The sequence below is a fragment of the Crocuta crocuta genome, unplaced genomic scaffold, assembly GCF_008692635.1.
Source record: "Crocuta crocuta isolate KB4526 unplaced genomic scaffold, BGI_CrCroc_1.0 scaffold25, whole genome shotgun sequence".
NCBI classification, from domain to species: domain Eukaryota; kingdom Metazoa; phylum Chordata; class Mammalia; order Carnivora; family Hyaenidae; genus Crocuta; species Crocuta crocuta.
In genome coordinates this window covers 19,613,137-19,633,637 of record NW_027532015.1, presented here as the reverse complement: position 1 = coordinate 19,633,637, position 20,501 = coordinate 19,613,137, and the positions used below count along the sequence as shown (strand labels likewise).

Genomic DNA, 20,501 nt, shown 5'->3' with positions numbered 1-20,501 from the left:
AATTTATCCTATCACAACTAATGAAAACAAAATTGAAATTAAATCTGAAAGTAACTGCTTGTCTCAATTTCACACAAGCAAAGAGGGACTCTTAAAAATAAAGCTCCCCTGCTGACATTAAAAAAAAAAATAGACAGTAACAGCAGAGATAGCACACGCTCTCCTCTCTTGCCAATGCTCAAAGGCCTGGGAACCCTGGGCCAGGGGGAAATTTTCCAGCTATCTTCAAACGTAGTACAAACCTTGACTAGTTCAAAAAATAAAACACCCTTGTTCTTTTTTAAAGCTTTAGTGAGATATAATTCACATACCACAAAATTAACCCACTTAAATTGTATAGTTAATGGTTTTGAATACATTCACAAGACTGCACTATCTAATTCTAGAATATTTTCTTCATCCTGAAAAGAAACTTTCTATCCCTCAGTGTTTTTTCTACAGTCTCCACCCCCCACCCCCCAGACCCTGGCAATCACTTTAAATCCATATGGATTTGCCTACTCTAGACATTTCAAGTAGATGGAATTGCACGTGTGGCATTTTCACTGAACATAATGCTTTCAAGGTTCACCTTTGGTGCAGCATGTATCAATCGGTATTAAACTTGTTTAGTAAAATATTCTTCACCATCTTTTGCAAATCACCTAAGAGTCTAGTATCCGGAATATATCAAGAACCCTTATCATTCAACAGTAAAAATTTAAAAAATTAAATATGGGCAAAGAATTTTAAGTAGGCATTTCTCCAAATAAAGTATACAAATGGCCAGTGAGCACTTGAAACACTGCTCATTAGGGAAATGGAAACCCAAACCACATGAGATCCCACTCCACATGCACTAAAGGAGGGCCATCATCAAAAAGACAGATATAGTAACAAGTACTAGTGAGAATGTAGAAACTTTGAAATTCTCAACCTTGATGGCAAGCAAAGTAGAATGGTTCACACAGGTTGGAAAACTGTCAGTTTCTCAAAAGTTAAAGTTACCATAAGAACTAGCCATTCCACTCCTAGGTGTGTGTGTGTATGAAAAATGGAAACAGATGTTCAGAGGAAAACTTGTAAACAAATGTTAAGAGGAGCCTTATTCATAATAGTCAAAAAATAGAAATAACCCAAATTTCTACCAACTGATGAATGGATAAACAAAATGGGTGTGTCCATACAATATTAAGTCATAAAAAGGAATGAAGTACTAATGGATGCTGCCACACACAAACCTTGAGAACACTATTTTAAGTGAAAAAAAATACAAAAGGCTACATGGTATATGATTCCACTGATATGAAATTTTCAGAATAAGCAAATCCACAGAGAAAAAGTAGATCGGTGGTTATAGAGGGCTGGAAGACAGAATAGAAAGCAACTGCTAATGAGTACGGGGTTTCCTTCGGGGGTAATGAAAATGTTCTGGAATTAGACTTTGGTGATGACTATACAACCCTGTGAATACGCTCAAAACCACGGAACTGTAACCTTTAAAAGAGTGGCTAGGTGGCTAGCCTAGGGCGCCTAGGTGGATCAGTTACTTGAGCATCTGACTCTTGATTTCGGTTCAAGTCATGATCCCAGAGTCATGGGATAGAGCCCTGCCTTGGGCTCCATGCTGTATGTGGAGCCTGCTTAACATTCGTTCTCTCTCTCTCTCTCTCTCTCTCTGCCCTTCTCTCCCACTCCTATGTGCTCTCTAAAATAAATAAAATGAAAAAATAATATAAATAAAATAATTTTAAAGGGTGATATCTCAATAAGTAGTTTTTAAAAGTGGCATTTCCTTCTAATATGCAAGCATGAAAGCATTCAGTCAGCCTGACTATAATTAATGGGTCCCTACAATGTGCCAAGTACTGGGCACATGAATAAAGACAGTCTTCAAGAAGCTAAAGGAGGGGAGGGGCACCTGGGTGGCTCAGTCGGTTAAGCATCCGACTTCGGCTCAGGTCACAATGTCGCAGTCCGTGAGTTCGAGGCCTGCATCGGGCTCTGTGCTGATCGGAACCTGGAGCCTGCTTTTCCTTCTTTCTGCCCCTCCCCCTCTCATGCTCTCTCTCGCTCTGTCTCTCAAAAAGAAATTAACATTAAAAAATATTTAAATAAAAAAAAAGAAGCTCAAGGAGGGGAGACGGTGGTGTACAGATGAACTGAAAAGCACACTGCTTAAAAAGCACTAGACAGACACTTAACCCAGATTAGGAGAAGAGGGTCATTAGGTAAGCCTTTCTGCAAAAGTTGACTCAATTGAGTTTCTTTAAAATGATGAGTGCTCATTCAGGCAAGGGAGTCAGGATAGGTGGCATGTGCCAGGCACAGGGAAGTGTGGAAACAGGAGAATATTCCTCCTACAGGAAACCACAAGTACAGAACAGTAATACACTATACAAGTTAAATGAAAGCTTGCTATAGAGACAGGAGACGAGGAGGAAGGCGAATGAGCAAGGACAAAGCAGGAGCAGTAAGCAGGAGTCAGGACATAAAAGGTTTTGTATATCATGGTAAGAAAGGTCTTGAGGTTGATTTAAAGGCAGTAAGAAGTCATACAAGCACTTACCATAGAGGAGTAATGTAATCATACCCACATTTCAAATAGCCCTACTCTACTTGTAAAGCACAGGATGAAAGACTGAAACAGACATCCAGAAGGCTGGTCAGTAACCCACACACAGGACAACGATGGTCTGTGCTAAGGCAGGGGCGGTGCAGCAAAGGGTAAGAAATGACTCTCCTGGTAAAGAGGGATAGACAACATGACACGGTGACAATGAATAGAGCAAGTCAAGGAGAGGAAAGGGCTGAGGGAAAGTCTCAGGTCATGGGAAATGGGGTGATGGTAGAACCACCCACTGAAACAAGGAACACAGAAGAAAAGAGAGGGTATCTCTGAGATAAACTGTTCTGAATTCATTGCAACTGACAGGTTTATCTGGCTGAACTCACCTACCACACAGGTCATGAACGAAGACCAGAAACACACAAGACATACAGATCTGGGAAGTGTCATCATATGGGTGATTGCTAAGAGCACAAATGATACACACAGACATCACCTAGAGAAAAGTGTAGTTTTGCATTTAGAGGGTCCTGAAAAAGAACTTAATCACCTCTCAATACTGCTGGGTCAGGCAGAAGGCCCGAGGGAAAGGAGAGATATAATGAGACCAAAAGATGAGTGGAAATAAATGGAGGGCAATGCTTCAAAGGAGGAATAATTAAGTAACCCTAACATTTACTTCTCACTCTTATTTATTTTTAACTTATAATTCTTTCCATGTTTGAAAATTTGCACATATTAGTTCACCATCTCTATACTGTATAAAAGCATTATGTGTAGGTCTGTTGGTAACATGTTTAACTAACATCTGCATTGGTCTCAGATCACCAAACTTAAACATCGTACTTTGTCAAACCGAAGTAAACACCACAGATAAAACAGGCTATAGCCAACCTGGTTGTTTTTTGGAAAAATTATATCAGTATTTCTGAAGATCAAAAACTGGTGATATTGAGCAAAACTAAACCATATGTTTTATGGAGTTTGTACAAAAACCTTAGCTAAATATTAACTAAAATGTACAAAATATTAAGGCATTGCCCTTATTTAGGGAGACATGAGGCATGATTTGTTAAGTCATTCTAAAGCTAATAAGGCTATTGAACAGTCTTCTCCAAAGATCTGAGTTGAAAGCTCAGGTAAGTAGAATGCAGTTACTATTCATAAACCTAAGTTGTTTTTACCCCCCTCCCATTTATTTAAAGTAAACGATCAATCAAACAAAACTTACCCATTTCTCCCATTCCCACCTCTGGCAACCACTAGCTGTTCTCTGTATCTATGAGCTTCATTTTGTTGTTGTTTAAATGCCATGTATAAGAGAGATCTTAAGGTGTCCTTCTTTCTCTGACATTTCATTTAGCATAATCCATCCATGCTATTGCAAATAGCAAGATTCTATTCTTGTTTATTAATGATAATATTCGTGGTGTGTGTGTGTTGTGTGTTTTGCAATTCTTTATCCATTCATCCATCAATGGAAATTTAGGCTGTTGATTCCATATGTTGGCTACGATAAATAATGCTACGGTGAACTTAGGTGTATACATCTTTTTGAGTTAGTGAATTTTCATTTCCTTTGATAAATACCCAGAAAAGGAACTGCTGGATCATATGGCAGTTGATTTTTTAATTTTCTGAGGAAACTTGATATGGTTTTCTCTAGTGGCTGTACCACTATTAGGTATTTAAAATACAGAATCAAGTCTCCCAGTAAGACCGTTACATGAGTTTTTGTACCGTTTTCCATGTACCACTGAAGTGGAGAATATGATTTATATTAATCATACAACGACCAAAGCTGATTTTTAGTATATACTCTCTAATTACATTTTGAGACCTGAACCAATGTCCTGGTAAAAATTAAGATAAAAATGTCCCGCCCTTGTGCAGGCTAATCAAGATAATTGGTAGCTCTCTAATTACTTTTGCTATGCCAAATAATCTGGAGACCAATTAAGTAAAGTTGATTTTTGGTCAAAATATCTTAAAGCCAGAAGATATAAAACTCAAGTTTCCACTATTATGCTAGAAACATTAATATTTTTTATTTTAATCATAAGAGCTGTCATTTACTGTGTCAGATGTCATATACATACATTTCTGCTCTTCAAAACATCCTACAGGGAAGGTATTATCCCCATTTTGTATGTAATAAAGAACAAAAGTTAAGTGACTTCTCCAAGGCCACTGAAAGCAGAGGCCACACAGCCATGTATATCTGTTTTCATCTGTATTTCATATGTAATCACAACCCTACCGCTTTGGACAATTGAATCAACCAGGGACTTTGGCGCAGTCCTCAAAGAGAATCCACCAGAGTTTGTGAAAATGACTACAGAATATGAATCTATTCTGGGATTTACTATAATTAGCTTTGGCCCTCCCCTAGTAAGAAACTTACAGATGAGTTCTCATCATGTAGAAAATTGTACTTGAAGGTTATTTTTAGCCACATAATCACAATTGAGCTGATGAACGGAAATTAAAGACAAGGTGCTAATAGAGAGAGCACAGATAAACCATACCGTTAAGCCTCACAAAGTAGTCTTCCTCAAACACTACTGGACTCACAACATTTTAAGTTTTAAGAATCTCAGAGCTGATCAGTGCTGCCCCTCAAATGCAAGTTACAAGATTAAAAAAAAAAAAAAAAAGAACTGGCTAATTGTATACAACTGTATTTTGTAAATACTCAAAAATAAGGGTGGATATAATTATGTATAAATAAGTACATTCTTAAAATAGTTTCAGAGATCAACAAAAGCTCAAACCTAAACACTACCTTCTTTGTTGATAAAATGGCTTCTTGAACAAATTACCACCATCAAGAAAACATGATTATAGCACATCCATTCACCATAATTATCATGCCTGTGACTCTCAAGAGTTTCAAATGTGGTAAGCCTTTAAACTGCATCACCCACTAAAATGCAATTCCTTCTGTGGAATGCAAGCCCTCCCACTAAAATGAAAGCCCCAGAAGAGCTAGGCTCTTTCTTCTCATCATCGCTACGTTCCCAGCATCTAGACTGGCACAGAGAAGCACCTAATACATATTAACTGAATAAGCGCTGTGAAATCGTCCAGTCTAATATCCTCATTTCCTCTTATCAACAAGGAAACTGAGGCTCAGAAAGACCAGAGATTTGCCTGAGATCACAAAGATAGACGGAAGAAGCCTACCCCAGAACTATGTTCTCCCAAACTCTAGCAATGCTCATTCCACTAATTACCTATTATAAATACAATTACAAATACCAAAAATCCGTTATTAGTATAGTTATATAACATACTAAGTAAAGACCTTTCTGCTTATCAGCAACCAAAATGAATATTGCTGGGAACAGCCAGCCCATTAGACAAGCATGTGGGTTTGACACAATTACCACTTTGGCATACTCCATCTGGGTTGATAGAAGTGTTCATTATTGTAACAGCTCCATGAGAAAAAACACGCATCACTTAACATGCAACCAAGCAGAAAACCATCAACAGAGGATCAGCACCGGTTAGGTATGGAGCTGTGTTATGCAAAACCATTCTATTTTTTTTTTTTTTTTTACTTTTAAAAGGGAGGTCAATTCCCAGGTGCTGTCTCTATCGCCAGGCTAAATAACCTGCCATATAGATCATCACGCTACTGAAAACACTGGTCCCTAAGCAGAGTACTGCAACCAGCAAAGCGAAGCAGATACACAACTCTAGACACTCATACCAAGAACTTCAAGTCAGGGGTTCATGGTAATTATCGGGTCCAGATGTTCCCTTAAAAGCTCGTGAGAACCAGTGCTACTCTAAGGACCCTTACCGTTAATAAAATCCCTGTACAGAGAAGAGGGTAGGTGCTGCCAGCTGAGTGGCTCTCACCCTCTGTGGGGATCAGAGCAAAAGGTGGTCTTTGATTTCAACCGACAAAGCTCAATCCATTACCTAGGACACTCCAGATTCACAAAATGGAAAAACAAGCATTTCTAAACTTCAAAATGGTGGCAAGGGAATCAAGAGGCGCTTTCATGTGAACTTTGAGAAAGAAAAAAAACAACTGTGCAACAAATAACTATTAAACTTCTATAATATTGGCCACGTGCACACAGTTACAATTTTGTCACTTTCTATGTCTGACAAAACTGGTTTTCTTCTATTGCAGTGACTGGGCAGAGGGTATGTAGAACAGTTTTCTGATATCTACAACCACTTGCTTATGTTCACGTCCCTAAACAGCCGACAGCCCAAGAGGAAGTCTTTTACTACGCAACTATACTCCCTTAAAGCATCAAACAGGAGGAAAAAACAAAACAGCAACCTCAACAGAGAAAGGAATCAGCAGCCACATAACTAGTTGAGAAAAAATGAAAGCACTGCTTCTCAAATCCATACAGCAAGTAAAAGGAGGTGAGGAGGGAAAAGGAGGAAAAGGAAAAATATCTGGAGAAGGAAAAGAATGACAAAAACAGGACGACTTAGAGCTGACTGCACGTAATTCCTCTCTCGCAGGTTTATTTTTCTTAAAGTGTCAGGTCTAGAGACTACTATATCCCATATTCAAACAAGTACCACTACATTCCAAAGGGACAATTTGTTAGTTTAAATTATATATATGGGGAGGAAAAATGAGTTTTGTTTTGTTTTTTTAAACAATCCAAGGCTACCCACCCTAGTTACCTTAATAACACACTCTATGGCTTTTTTTTTTGTTGTTCTCGTTTGTTTTTGGGGGGTTTTTTTCTTTTTGGGTTTTTTTGTTTTGGGTTTTTTTTTTTGTTTTAAGGGATAAGGATCTACCAGAGAGACTGAACTATTCCTGCAAAGATATAAGCTAGCATCTGGCTTAAATTAAACCCACATTCACAAAAGATATGAACTGTAGCCCTCGGCTAGTTCAAGCCTAGGCAGGATCAGATTACATTCAGAGCATGTGTTTCCTCCACCCTTTCTCCTTTTTAATGGAACCCAAATTTTTCTATGGCTTTCTCTCTCATATACATGCGTGCCAGAGGAGGCCGGCTCCAGGCCAAGGCAAAAGGCAAAGATCTACTGGTCTAAGGCAATCATGGTAGTTCCCCCTCTCCCCACCAAGAAGACTTGCAGAGTCTATTGGTAGCCTTCTGGGAAGATTCCTTCCTCTAACAGGAGCCACAAGGGAAAGGCAGCCCCTCTTATTTCTCTAAGCCCTGGACACCCAACTCTAGAAGTGTGTTGCCATCTTGAGTATCCAAGAAGGCAGAAAGCCTGAAGACAAAGTGACACATCCTGGAGCTGGCATGCTGCACATGGCCAGGTCCTGGGTTTGTGCTTCCTGCTATGTGAGATCACATACTCCCTACTAGGAGAACAATGGGGTTTCAGTTACTCACAGCCACTATTAGTCTGCATATTCTGGAGCAAGCATTAGAAAATAAGCCCTAAGAAACTGAGAACACATCTAGAATTGTATCAGGTAATTATTACTCCCCACTGGGTTCTATGGCCCTCATACCTAAGAGCCATGGCTGTCAAATGTTTCAGTTTTTCCTGATGCTCAAAATTTTAAAACCCAGTATCTGTGTTAATATCTGAGTGAGATAAATGATTAATCTTTATTTTAAAAACTCTTAAGAATGAAACAAAAAAATCTTAAGGTCCTTCAAAGTGTAAGGTTCTCTTTCATCATATTGGAGGGGGATATATGAAAATCAAGACAACTTTCAATAATGTTCAGTTTCAATAGCATGTAAGGTAAAAGCTAACAATCTTCTTTGTTAAAAGCCAAGTCCCTGCTGCTCTCACTAAGAATTATGTTAAGATGACAAGCACAAGTTGATGCATGTATTTGGTGAATCGCTATACTGTACACCTGAAACCAACAGAACACAGTGTGATAACTACCCTGGAATGATAATTTTTTAAAAAGAATTACATCAATAAAGATCTAAGCCAGAAAAAGTCTTCTCCACAAGCAACTAGGGTCGTCCCAGAAATAGATACCCTTTCCTAGACAGAGGACTCAATAGCCAGATGCTGTGCATAAGCCATTAGGGATCCCAATACTGGCCACCACCCTCATCATCAAAATGCACATAAATGTTGTCGTATCGGGCACACTAATCAAGATGATAGAGACATCCAGAACCCTGCTGGCTCTTCATGAAGCAATTACGAGTTGTGAGGTCAGAAATATCGATCAACTGCATCGAATTCCTGCTCTCAGACGAGGCCCCAAATTTTTTAACAGCCAGAGCTGGAGCTACATTCTTTCTGTGTGAAGCTATCTAATCTTTGGATAAAATAACATAGTGATTTGGAGATCAAGTCTGGGAACTAAGAAGACTAGGGTGAGAATTCCAGCTCTGTCTCCTACTAGCAGTACAACCATGGATATTATTTTGTAGCCTTGCTGGGTTTCAGTTCCCTCATAAGCAAAACAGGGATAGTACATTCTCGCTGGGGTACGCTAAGGATTTAATTAGATGCTATTACATAAACTGCCTTGCACATAGTAAATCCATAATAAATGTTGAGCCATTATCATCAAATAGGGATTCTGGAAAAAAAAAAGGAGGGGGGCAAGCCCCTTTGTTCACTAAAAATAACACTAAGAACAGAAGTAATAGCGACAGTATCAGCACTTGTTGAGCATCATTCTAGAGACTCTGCATGTAGCAATTGCCTTAATCCTCACAAACCTTTGAAGTAGGAACTAAGATTATTCCCATGTTACAGATGAAGAAGGAAAGACAAGATAAAGGACTTGAACGAAGCCACATACCCAATACATGGAAGAGCCACAATTCAGACCCAGGTGGTCCAGCTGCAGAGACCTTCTACAAAACTGCCACCAATCCCAAACAACTTCACTGTTCTATAGCCAACACTAGCATCATGCCTGACAATTCATTATCTGTTGAAAAAGCAGGGGCACCTCGGTGGCTCAGTTGGTTGAGCATCTGACTTTGGCACAAGTCATGATCTCACAGTTTGTGAGTTCAAGCTCCACGCTCACTGCTGTCAGCACAGACCCTGCTTCAGATCCTCTGTCCCTCTCTCTCTGCCCCAACCCTGCTTGTGTCCTCTCAAAAATAAATAAAACACAAAAAAAGAAGAAAAGCAAAAATCAAACTATTACTACCAATGTGGAGGCTTACAGTCCTAAGCAATATGTTGGAACTGAGCTGCTGATAAATTTCACCTATTTTCAGAATCTGGGTTGCAGATTTTGGGCCCTTCTCTCAAAACAAATGTTTCTTGAGCCCTTTCACAGGTGCCAGACACCAGCAGTAGAGGTGAATAGAATCCTGCTCTCAGCCTAGTGGGGGACGAATGTACCAAGATTAGCGTTAATATACACTCAAACTACTTGTCACTAATTCAGAAATTCTGGTTATTCAGATTCAGAAATTACTACGAGTTTGAAAAGCTGACAAGGTTTTCTTTGACGCTACCATTGTCATCTCTTTTTTTTTTTTTTTAATTTTTTTTTTAATGTCTTATTTATTTCTAGGAGAGAGATAGAGACAGCATGAGCAGGGGAGGGTCAGAGAGGGAGGGAGTCACAGACTCTGAAACAGGCTCCAGGCTCTGAGCTGGCAGTCAGCACAGAGCCCGACGTGGGGCTCGAACCCACGAACCACGAGATCATGACCCAAGTGAAAGTCGGACACTTAACCGACTAACTGGGCTAAGCCACCCAGGCGCCCCAACCATTGTCATCTCTTAAGGAAGTCACACAATGGTCCTACATGGGAACTCTTGGTTTAACACTCTTGAAAGACAAAAAGGCATCGTGCTTTTTAAAGAGAACTTAATTCTCATTCTCAATTGTACTTGCTAGAGACATATTCGCTGCCTGGAAAAATTTAAGTCACTTGAGTAAGAAAGCCAAATAAAATCTTCTTGGTTATAAAATTCTTCAACATAAAAAACGAATTTGTTTTGAATTTTTGAATTAGCCCAGCTGAACCATCAACCAGCTACAGGGTAAAAGGGGCTGGAGGAGGCGGACAGAGTCAAGAGGAGCACAGAGGACACAGATGTATGAAAACGTGCTCTGTCACACTCATGGTAAAAGAAATGAAAACTAAAAATTCCAAATGGAAAAACCCAAAAAGCTTAATCATATAATCGCTGAACAAGACTACAGGAACAGAGAGGCATTCTTATAAAATTGCCAACAGGAAAGAAAATTGATACTGACCAATAGAAGTCAGTTTGCCAACAGCTATCAAAATTCCAAATGTGTAGATACTCTACACGGGTTCTCCTGCCTGCGAGAATGTATCCCACAGATATATCTGCATGTACGTAGTATAAAATAATTATGTATGGATGGTTCATTAAAACATGGTAATAGCAAAAGACCAATGTCCATCAATAGGTGACATTAAACATTCGTATAATAAAGAAAGAAAAAGTATCCATCCCAGTTATAGAAAAATCTCCAAGTTACACTGTCAGGTACCAAAAAACAAGACTCAGATAGCACACATGCTATACTACACCTTACAGGCTGAAAGCCAGGTGTGTGGCAGGTAGAAATATGTGAATACACATGTACGTATGTGCATCTAAAAGCGCAAATAGGGAAGGACACAGAAGAGGAATGACAGGGACTATGGGGACTCAGTGGAGGACACTAGGTAGGGGAGAAATAGAGGTACAAATATGGGAGACAAATTTTTCACTGAGCATAAATCTACACAAACTAAAGCACTTAAATACTTTATTAAGAAAACAATACTTTGTGTTAAAATATCTTATGCATGAAGTGAAGCCAGTTTGGTTGGTCTGCTTCTTTAGAGACAATCCAAAGACCACAACTGCCCTGAGCGACAGTGCCACATTGCCCCGTCACAGAGCGCTGTCCCCACAAATGAACTGTATGGGTGCAAAAGCCTTCCACTCTACTCCACCTCAAGAGTACCATTAAGATAGCCTAAAATAAAATTGATTTTCTGACATACCAGGTTTAAGATTGTCTGTACATCCTCAGAGAAACAAAGTTCCAGTAGCTTTGAAGTCAGTTGACATCACAAAATCCACCCCTACCCCTACATAGGCTGCTCTCCTAAGCAGGGACAGCTCAAAACCTAAGCTTTTAAAGCAGCCCAACATCTTTGAAGTAAATCAATTCTTCTTTGGAAAAAATAATGTTTATATATTTTTTATATAATAAAACTATACAATAAATTATATATACATAAATATATAAATATAATATATTCATATAATTATTCATATTAATAAATATATTTATTTTTATATGTATATATATCAGGAAACCTTGCTTGTTTTTATCCTTTTCCCCTTCAGTGTGGAATTAAAACAAAAAGATGTACTTTGCTAACAATAACAGTGGTGCATAAGCAGATCAGCCAAAAAACATTATTCCTATTCTCTGCTTGAGGAGTAACAACAGGGAACTTGGAAACAGATTTCTCTAAAATTTGAAAAAATTTTCAAAGGGGGATAAAACAGAATGGGGTAAGATTCTTGAATTCAACTTCTAAGCTGGTCATACATAAACGTCCCCGACCTCTGTCAGCAGCTTCCTCCACATCTACAGGGAAAAGCAGGAACAAAGTTGGCCCGATACGCACAAGGGCAGGTCTCCTGTCTACACCTCTCCCCTGCCCACCTCTGTACCTGTGCTCACATGAAGAGGCTAAAACTTTTGTACAGATAAATAACATGCTCCTAGTGCAGCGTTATGCACCTGGTGGCTTCTCAATAAAAGCCTTTAGTGACGCTGCTAAGTATTTGGGAAACACTTATTTGTACCACCATCACAGGACATTCTCTAGAAAAGAAAAATACACGAATGTGCAGTTTCCTCCAATGACATCGATAACCAGGCTCCAAACAGTGCAAAGCCAACACCAGCAATCTCTCCTCATCCTAACAGACACCAGGAAGTGGGTTTTTTCTGAGCTCATCCCACAACTACCATCTGAAGGAAGGATCCTTCCTTGCCCAGCCTCATCAGAAAACCCACTTGGAATCAAGTGGTAATCTACAAGTCTAATACCATTTCTGTGTGAATCAAGCTCTAAATTCTTTAGCTTAAAAATAACAGTGGTTCAGGAGGCTTTTCCTGAATAAGCTAATGACAAAGCCACCAAGGTTAACTGCACAGGATAAACGCACAGGCTGCAGACGCTGCATTTTAATAGGTCATAAGACAAAGTCTTGTCAAAGTCAATCAACTCGCCACACTATGACAAGGCCACCAGGCTGGAGCCGACACTGATCTCACATTTTCAAATCCTCTTCTCCATAAGCTTTGGAACACTGCAGCCAACAGGCATAAATATCTGAACCTTGTCCAAAAAAATAATTCACATTTACATTTTGATGGTTAGCTCTTCTGCCATTTTAAATATTTACAGCACTACCAAAGTTATGCCAACACATAATACAGTCTCCGCTTAATATAAGAGACCAAGCTCCATGATTTTTCTAGCTTAGGTAAGCAAGTCCAAATGTCGACACTAGTCTCTGGTCGGTCAGCAGAAGGTGCTGTCGACTCTTAGCTATGGATCCTCCAAGCCTGGCGTGATAAAAGCAACTCTCCCTGGGCAGGAAAAGCTGTAACTACAATGTAATTAGAGACATGCCATTTGGAATGCTTAAAACTCCCCCCCCGCCCTCCGCCGCCCCGCAACAAGTATTTCTACTCTAAGCATTAGTTTAGTTCAAAACTACTTTACTTATTAGTAAGAGCTTCAAACAACTACTTTTTAGGTATGGCTGGCTAGAACAGGTTTTTGCTTCAACTAAATAGAAGTTGCTTCTTTGGAGGTATGATTCTCAAAATTCAACATGTGTAATCATGATTTGAGTACAGGATCCCATGGGAGAATACGTCAGGCATTCAATTTTGGGGGATCCAACAAAAATTCAAGGCAACTAAATGTCAAAGTTTAAAATTTCCTTTTCCAAGTCTGCACTCAAGCTAGGATGTGAACCTAGACATAGGTCATCAATGTCTCCTCGAACATGTACAGGAACGCTACACGGAGATGGGGTGGAGCGCCAAGGCCTGGCTGGCTGGCGAGATCATTAACATCATCTCTACAGTTAGTTGTTCCCACGCCCAAGTTGCCAATAATTTTAAGAAACAATTCTTTGTTGGGCCCCAAAAATAGAAAACGTAAACTTCACAAGTACACATGTGCCCCCTCCCACCAAATATACTAGTTCCTTCAGTGGTATAAGAGCATTCCACGCAGGGTCAACAATAAAGGAACTTGCAGAGTTCATCTGGCAATCACTGTACTGCTACTGCTTGTTTTGTTAGAAAGTAACACTCTAACTAGGTTCTTTTTGAAAGAAGGTCTTTAGGGTGGGAAATCAGATCAGGAAAGAGCAGGAAGGCCATTTTTTCTAAGTCTGGACGTCATAATCTGGGCAACAATAGTGAGTGGTCACATTCTTCAATGTGATAACAGATTACATATTCAGTAAAAAAAAAAAAAAAAAAAAAGAGGTTAATACCTATCCCTATGTAACCAATATTTACTTACTTAGGGTGTTGACAACATCAAAACAACATACAATTCTTAACCACTGTTAATGGCCACTAATCTACAGTGGCTAAAAACATGAATTCAGCTCTGTGCTAGTCACAGTACAACTTCTTTTTAACCAAACGAATTAGCATGAATATGAAGAATTCTATAAATTAAAATCTGTCATCCTTCAACACATTTCAAAAGTAACTGTCTACTATTAACCTTACATGGTCCTCACTGTGCTTTAGGAATAATTAACTTTCATACAGTATATTGTACCACTGAATAAATCAACTGAACAGCAAGACAAGTATGTAACATACACCAGCTAGCTTCATTATTCTCATAGGTCAAACTTGAAAAAGTACTTATGTTAAAGATAACCTGACAAAATTCAACATCTGCTTAGAAAAATGCAAACAAGTGAGCCAAAACCAAACTCTGGTCACAAAAGATATACTTTTCGTAAAACTTGGATGAACTATAACTGAACATATGCCCTTGCCAAACAGCATACATACCCAGGCTCCATGGACTCTGCACATTAGTACTCTCCAAATTTCCAGTGCCCTGGATATTGACAGTCTCAAAAGCAAACTGTCTTCAAACACAAAAACAAACGAGCACATACCACCAAACCCACTACTCCAACTGAAATTCCCTCAAAATCTCCCCCCTCAAAATACATACGCAGCTTTTTAAAAAGTACATCGAGCCCGTTATCTGCCGTTCACTGTCATTAGGAGACTGTGGAAAGCTGATGGAAAGCCGGCTTCCAAAAACTTAATGAGCAAGCCTGGCCCCACCCAGGCTGGACCCTGCTGGAGGAAGGGCACACGCAGGAGAAAAGCCCAGCTTGGTTCCAAGTTACTTCATTCCTCGGCTACAAAATCCACACGGGTCAAAGACAAAGTCATCTTCCTGCTGCCTGTTCTACCACTAAATGAAGAACGCTTTACATAAAGAATCATGTTAACAACAACTAATTCTAGGATTACAGTTTTTACAATTCTCTTGCTGAAAGACTTCTCAGTTCGCTTTGCTTTGGGTTTGCACCCATCAACTTTTCTTCCCCCCCCCAACTTTGTTTTTAGTTCTGTCATTTTAATCCACCCTACAAATAGACACCAAAAGCATATGTATACAGCATATAATCTAATCATCTCTTTATAAACTATCATTTTCAGGTATGAAAAAGCCATATAAACACACAGTCCACTGTTCACTACATAAAAATATCTACTTTGATTCATTAGTAAAAGAATTTGCTTATTCATTCACACTGTATTTAAAAAATAGAGGTTTGTTTTAATTTAGACTTATAATGCCATCACTCAGTTACAAAGATGATAAATCCCTGTTTTGTTATTGTCAATCCTGAGAAATGATGGATACAAAAGGTAATCCTATATCCATAGGTCATATTGAATACAAATACATAATGGAAATAAAGTACATTTAAAAACATTAATGCATTTTCCTTTAGTGACAAGATTCAAGTCAGAGAGATCTGAGAAAAGACTAATCTTCCTTAGTACAGTACATAACTGTCCTCTGTCCTCTGCATTTCCAGAATCTAAATTTGGGTGTAGGGGCGCCTTACTGGTTCAATCGGTTAAGCGTCTGACTTCAGTGCAGGTCATGATCTCAGTTTGTGATTTCGAGCCCCGCATCAGGCTCTCAGCCCAGAGCCTGCTTCAGATCCTCTGCCTCCCTCTCTCTCTCTCTCTCTCTCTCTCTCTGCTCCTCCCACACCATTCTCTGTCTCAAAAATAAACATCAAAAAAAAATTTTTTTAAGAAATAAATTCGGGTGTATATGTGTGTTTCAATGTAGATATTTAAATGAGTAAATCAGGAACAAGAGACTCTGGATCCAAGCATGTATCTGTACAACCTCACTCCGCTGCTACTACTACATTGCTCTTCATCAAGCAGTTCTTACGTCAATGAATAGTACATGCTCACTTCAACTATGGAGTCTTGAAAAAAGCCTTTTTAAGTGACAAAACACTTTAGATATTTAGATAAATAAGAGGTCACCTGTACCCACTGATAGACAAAGGTAAAAACTGGCTTTATGGTAACTTAGTGAAAATATGTTCCAGTGACAGCTTTGAAGACATTGATCTTTGTCAAAATAAACAAATATAAAACTTAAGAAAAAAAGTCATTCCATATAATGGAAGTAAACTTCAGTATCCATCACGAGGTTCTCACAAAACGGCGATTTGGTGAGCTTTTTGGCAGAGCCGATCTTATTCAATTAAAAGTATCATCTTTTATTTAGATTATGTTCTTCCTTTTTTAAAAATATTAAATGTATTTTTTAAATAAATACTGCAGAACAATGGCAGATTTACTTCAATATACTTGAAAAAATATTGGCTCCAAACCTTTTTCTGAAATGTATTAGTCCACAGAATCCATAAGCATCAGAATACCTGACATGTAGCAGTGGATCCAGTGACATTGCCAATGGTAGATGTCTACCATCCATCCAGGAATCTCTGATCACCCCTGTGCCTCCTACTGCCATATACTGAATTGTGTCCCCTCTGCCCAAATTCATACGCTGAAGCACTAATTCCCAATGTGATGATTATTTGGAGATGGGCCCTTAGGGAGATAATTAGATTTAGATGAGGTCTTTAGGGTGGGGCCATCATGACTGAATTAGCGCCCTGATAAGGAGAGACACACCAGAGAGTTTGCTCATTCTCATGCTCTCCTGCTTCACTACATGGCAGCCATCTACAAGCCAAGAAGGGAGCCCTCACCGGAAACAGAAACATGATGGTACCCTCATCTTGAACTTTCAGCCTCCAGACTGTGAGCAAATAAATGTGTTGAAGCCACTCAGTGGTACCATGTTATGGTGGCCCAAGCTGATTAAGGCACCTACTTTCTTAATTACGAAGTCCAATGCTGTTGCTCAAGCTCCTCTGCAGTCTCCAATATAAAAGATCCTGCTCAGAAGACATCTGAATTTCACCCTCTAAACAAAAGTTAAGAGAATTATGACAGAATAGGAGTTTTGTGACATCATAATTTAGAAGTAGAGCAAATGATTCATATGGTAGATAAAAAGAGAACCCAGAAAATATAAATGAGTTTCCAAACTCTTACACTTGGTAAGGGGCAGAGTCAGAATTTACACCAACTCCATCTGTCTTCAAAGCCAAGCTGGTGGCACTGGCTGTAGAGTGGCAAGCACAGCTGCTTTCCAAAGCCAACGTGCCCTTCCGCCAGTGCTGCGTTACTGCCATGTGCATGTGAATACCTGTGTTTTCAAGAGGAGTAAACCGAACCCAAAGTGAAATAACTTCTATAAGGTTACTCAGTGGGTTAGTGAAAGAAGTACACAAACCAAAGTCAGTGTCATTTAAAGCATCCATTCCCAGTAAGATTTTAAGCACATTAAAGTGCACAAAATACATCCACAAATATCCTCCTATAATAAACTGTTAATATGAATTTAGATCTAGTAAATCTGTCTTGGGAAGGTCCTCAATAGTCATATCCTGACAGGGTCTTATCATTCCATTAAAAGGGGAAATCAGGAGCACCTGGCTGGCTTGGTAGGGGGGAGCATGGGGCTCCTGATCATGAGGCCATGAGTTTGACCCCACTTTGGGTGTAGAGTTTATTTAAACAAAATTTTTAATAAGGAGAGAGGTGGTTAGAAGTTTATCCTCCAAACACCTTTTTTTAAGAATATAGTTTTGTTTTCTGTTTGTTTGTTTGTTTGTTTAGTATTCAAGGGAGTTGGTTGGGGTTCGACTGGGGGACATTTTTCCTATACTCATATATGTGACTTTAAACATAAATAAAATGTTATGCTAAACTCAGTGTCATAATTTCTTGACTCTTAAAACTGTCCTACCTCCGGCTTGATGGAAACAAAAAAACATGACTGAACAGAATGTAGAGGACCCGATGATCTAACAAGTCATTCAGAGCTCCAAAACTACATGGGACACAAACTCTGTGCAGAAAATAAAGTTATCTGTGTTATACAAAGACAATGAGGAAGACCTTTCCTTTCAATCTTTCCACTTTATTCATCTAGCCTCTGCCTGAAAAGCAATTAATCATCTGTCACACCAGAAAAAAAGAGAAAAAAAAAAAAAGGAAACAATTTTCTGGCAAAAGCTTAAAATAACCTAAGAAGTACTACTCAAAACTCACTATTTTTGAATCTACTGATTTTTACAGAGAATCCATTCTTCTTACCTACCAATCCTCATGCAAACTATATACTCCCTGAACAAAATGGAGAAAAGTTTTACTACTCTTTCAACCTGGATGGGTTCCCTAGTCTACAAATTTTTCTAGGAGCCTATGTTTCATCATTGCTATCTGATATCAGCAAAAAGAAAAAAAACCACTGCATAACTTCAATGGTTTCTATGCACAAGTTCTCTTTTGACCATATAACCACAGTTTGTCTTCTCTCAGACTCTACCTCCAGAATGCTTTGCACAACTCCAAATGAGTCATTTGCAAAGTTTCATCCCTACTGCATTTCTAAAAATGTAACATTAGAAAGTACTACAGATTTATGAGACTCTGGGGGAAAAAATTGCTGTATGGCCCCCAGGTTTGCTTTTGTTTTCATTTTGTTTTGTTTTTAAACAAATGGTCTGTAGAGAAAACAGTAGGAAAAGGTACAGGAGAAAATGAAACAAAGAGGCGGGAGATGGAATCCATCATCGAAAAGTTAATGTTTTAAAACCATTTAAACCTAAAATAAAAGGATTTGTTAGGAGCTTTAACTCCAAAGTCAAAAGCATCGCTATTAGAATTACACATTCAGGTGAATATGGTAATCCAGCATTCACCTTAAAGTATCATTTTCAGGGGTGGTTCAGTGGGTTAAGCATCCAGTTCTAGATTTCGGCTCAGGTCTTGATCTGTGGTTTGTGGGATCAAGCCCCGCAATGGGCTTTGCATGGGCAGCACAGGCCAACCTGGGATTCTCTCTCCCTCTCTCTGCCCCTCCTTTGCTTGTACATGTGCTCTCTCTCTTTCAAAATAAACTTTTAAAATAATGTATCATTTTCATTCTATTATGTCTAAGAAACATTTGCTGAGTTCCGCCTTTGCACCAGACACTAAACCCTTAGGACTCAAAGGTTCTTCCCCCTTCCAGCCCTCAGAGAATTCACCAGTCTCCCACGAAAGACAGATACATAAACAATTACAATACGTGTGATAAAGGCTACAACAGAGGGACAGGAAGGGCACAGCAAAGTGCACAATTCCCTTGAGGAGGTCAAGGTAGGCCTCGTAGACTTACAATGTTTCGGCTCATTTGGAGCTCATTTTAAATAAGCCAGTTCTACTGCTAATAACCTGACAGTGACACCTACCTTGCCTTAGGAGTTAAAGAAAATAAAAGCACCTATCACAAGGCCCATTACATAAAAAGCAGAAAGAAAGACCTTGCCAGTAACTGTGAAACACCCTGCATACATGGCTTAAGGAAATGGGTTTTTTTTTTTAATAGAATAAAGAATTTAGAGCCAAAAGGGATCTCTGGCCCTTGCCTCTCACAACCAGGACACCTAAAGCCCAGAAGTTTAGAGGACTGGCCCGGGTTATGCAGGGAGTCCATGGCAGAACCCAGGCAGGAATGTCAGATTCTGTCTGATAAATAATCCACAGCCTTTCCCTTTTGCAGGCCTCCCTGCCTGGATGAGAAATAAAGAGCAGAGACACTGTTACAGAAAAAAAAAGGGCACAGAGGCCCTTTATGGCTCTCCAACGGCCAGAGGCCTAAAGAGCCCGGAGACTAAGCATGTGGTAGACCTCAGTGCTCTCCAGCTCTGTCCCCACTCTCTGCACCCAGGAAACACCCTACACACTCCCACTCCCCAAAAAAGTAGGTCTCAAGAAACAAAGAGGTCACTGCCAAGAAAGTATCTACTCTGCCCAATCTGAAGGAACGTTAAATTCATATTCAGAGAGTCTGCATGTCGCCATGGCGTGTTACCACTTAGCTGATAACGGAATCAGACAGGTCAAGGCACCAGCCAATCAATCACCCACCTAGGTAACAAGACCGCTACGAGGATGGCAGCAGAGTCACCACACAGCTACTGCTTAAAGAATGTGAGTTCCTATTGAACACAGTATTCCAAGGGTCAAAGAATTCATCTGGGCTTTCTCCTAAAAATGACAGAATGTATCATTACGTTTACTTCTAAAAACCAAACAGTAAACATACAGTAATCTCTTACCAATTCCATTTATCTATTTATTTTCGTCTACTTGGGGGAAGGAAAAATGTTTCTCCACCTTAATCCACGTTCTCTAACTTCCCTACTTTCTTTTCTCTCCTTTCCTTTAAAATGGCACAATTTCCAAGAGGTGCCACTAGAAACCGCATAAAGAAGCGAAGAGGTGAACACAAGTCTCGCATCACAAATCACGCTGAACAAAGCTGAATGGGGCTCCTAA

General features: G+C 39.3%; 1 protein-coding gene across 12 annotated transcripts in view; it reads right to left on the bottom strand.

The window, feature by feature from the left end:
• The window catches only part of EPB41L2 (erythrocyte membrane protein band 4.1 like 2), a 164,433-nt gene that overhangs the window by 122,996 nt on the left and 20,936 nt on the right, over positions 1-20,501 (bottom strand). The gene's annotated exons all lie outside the window — the stretch shown is intronic.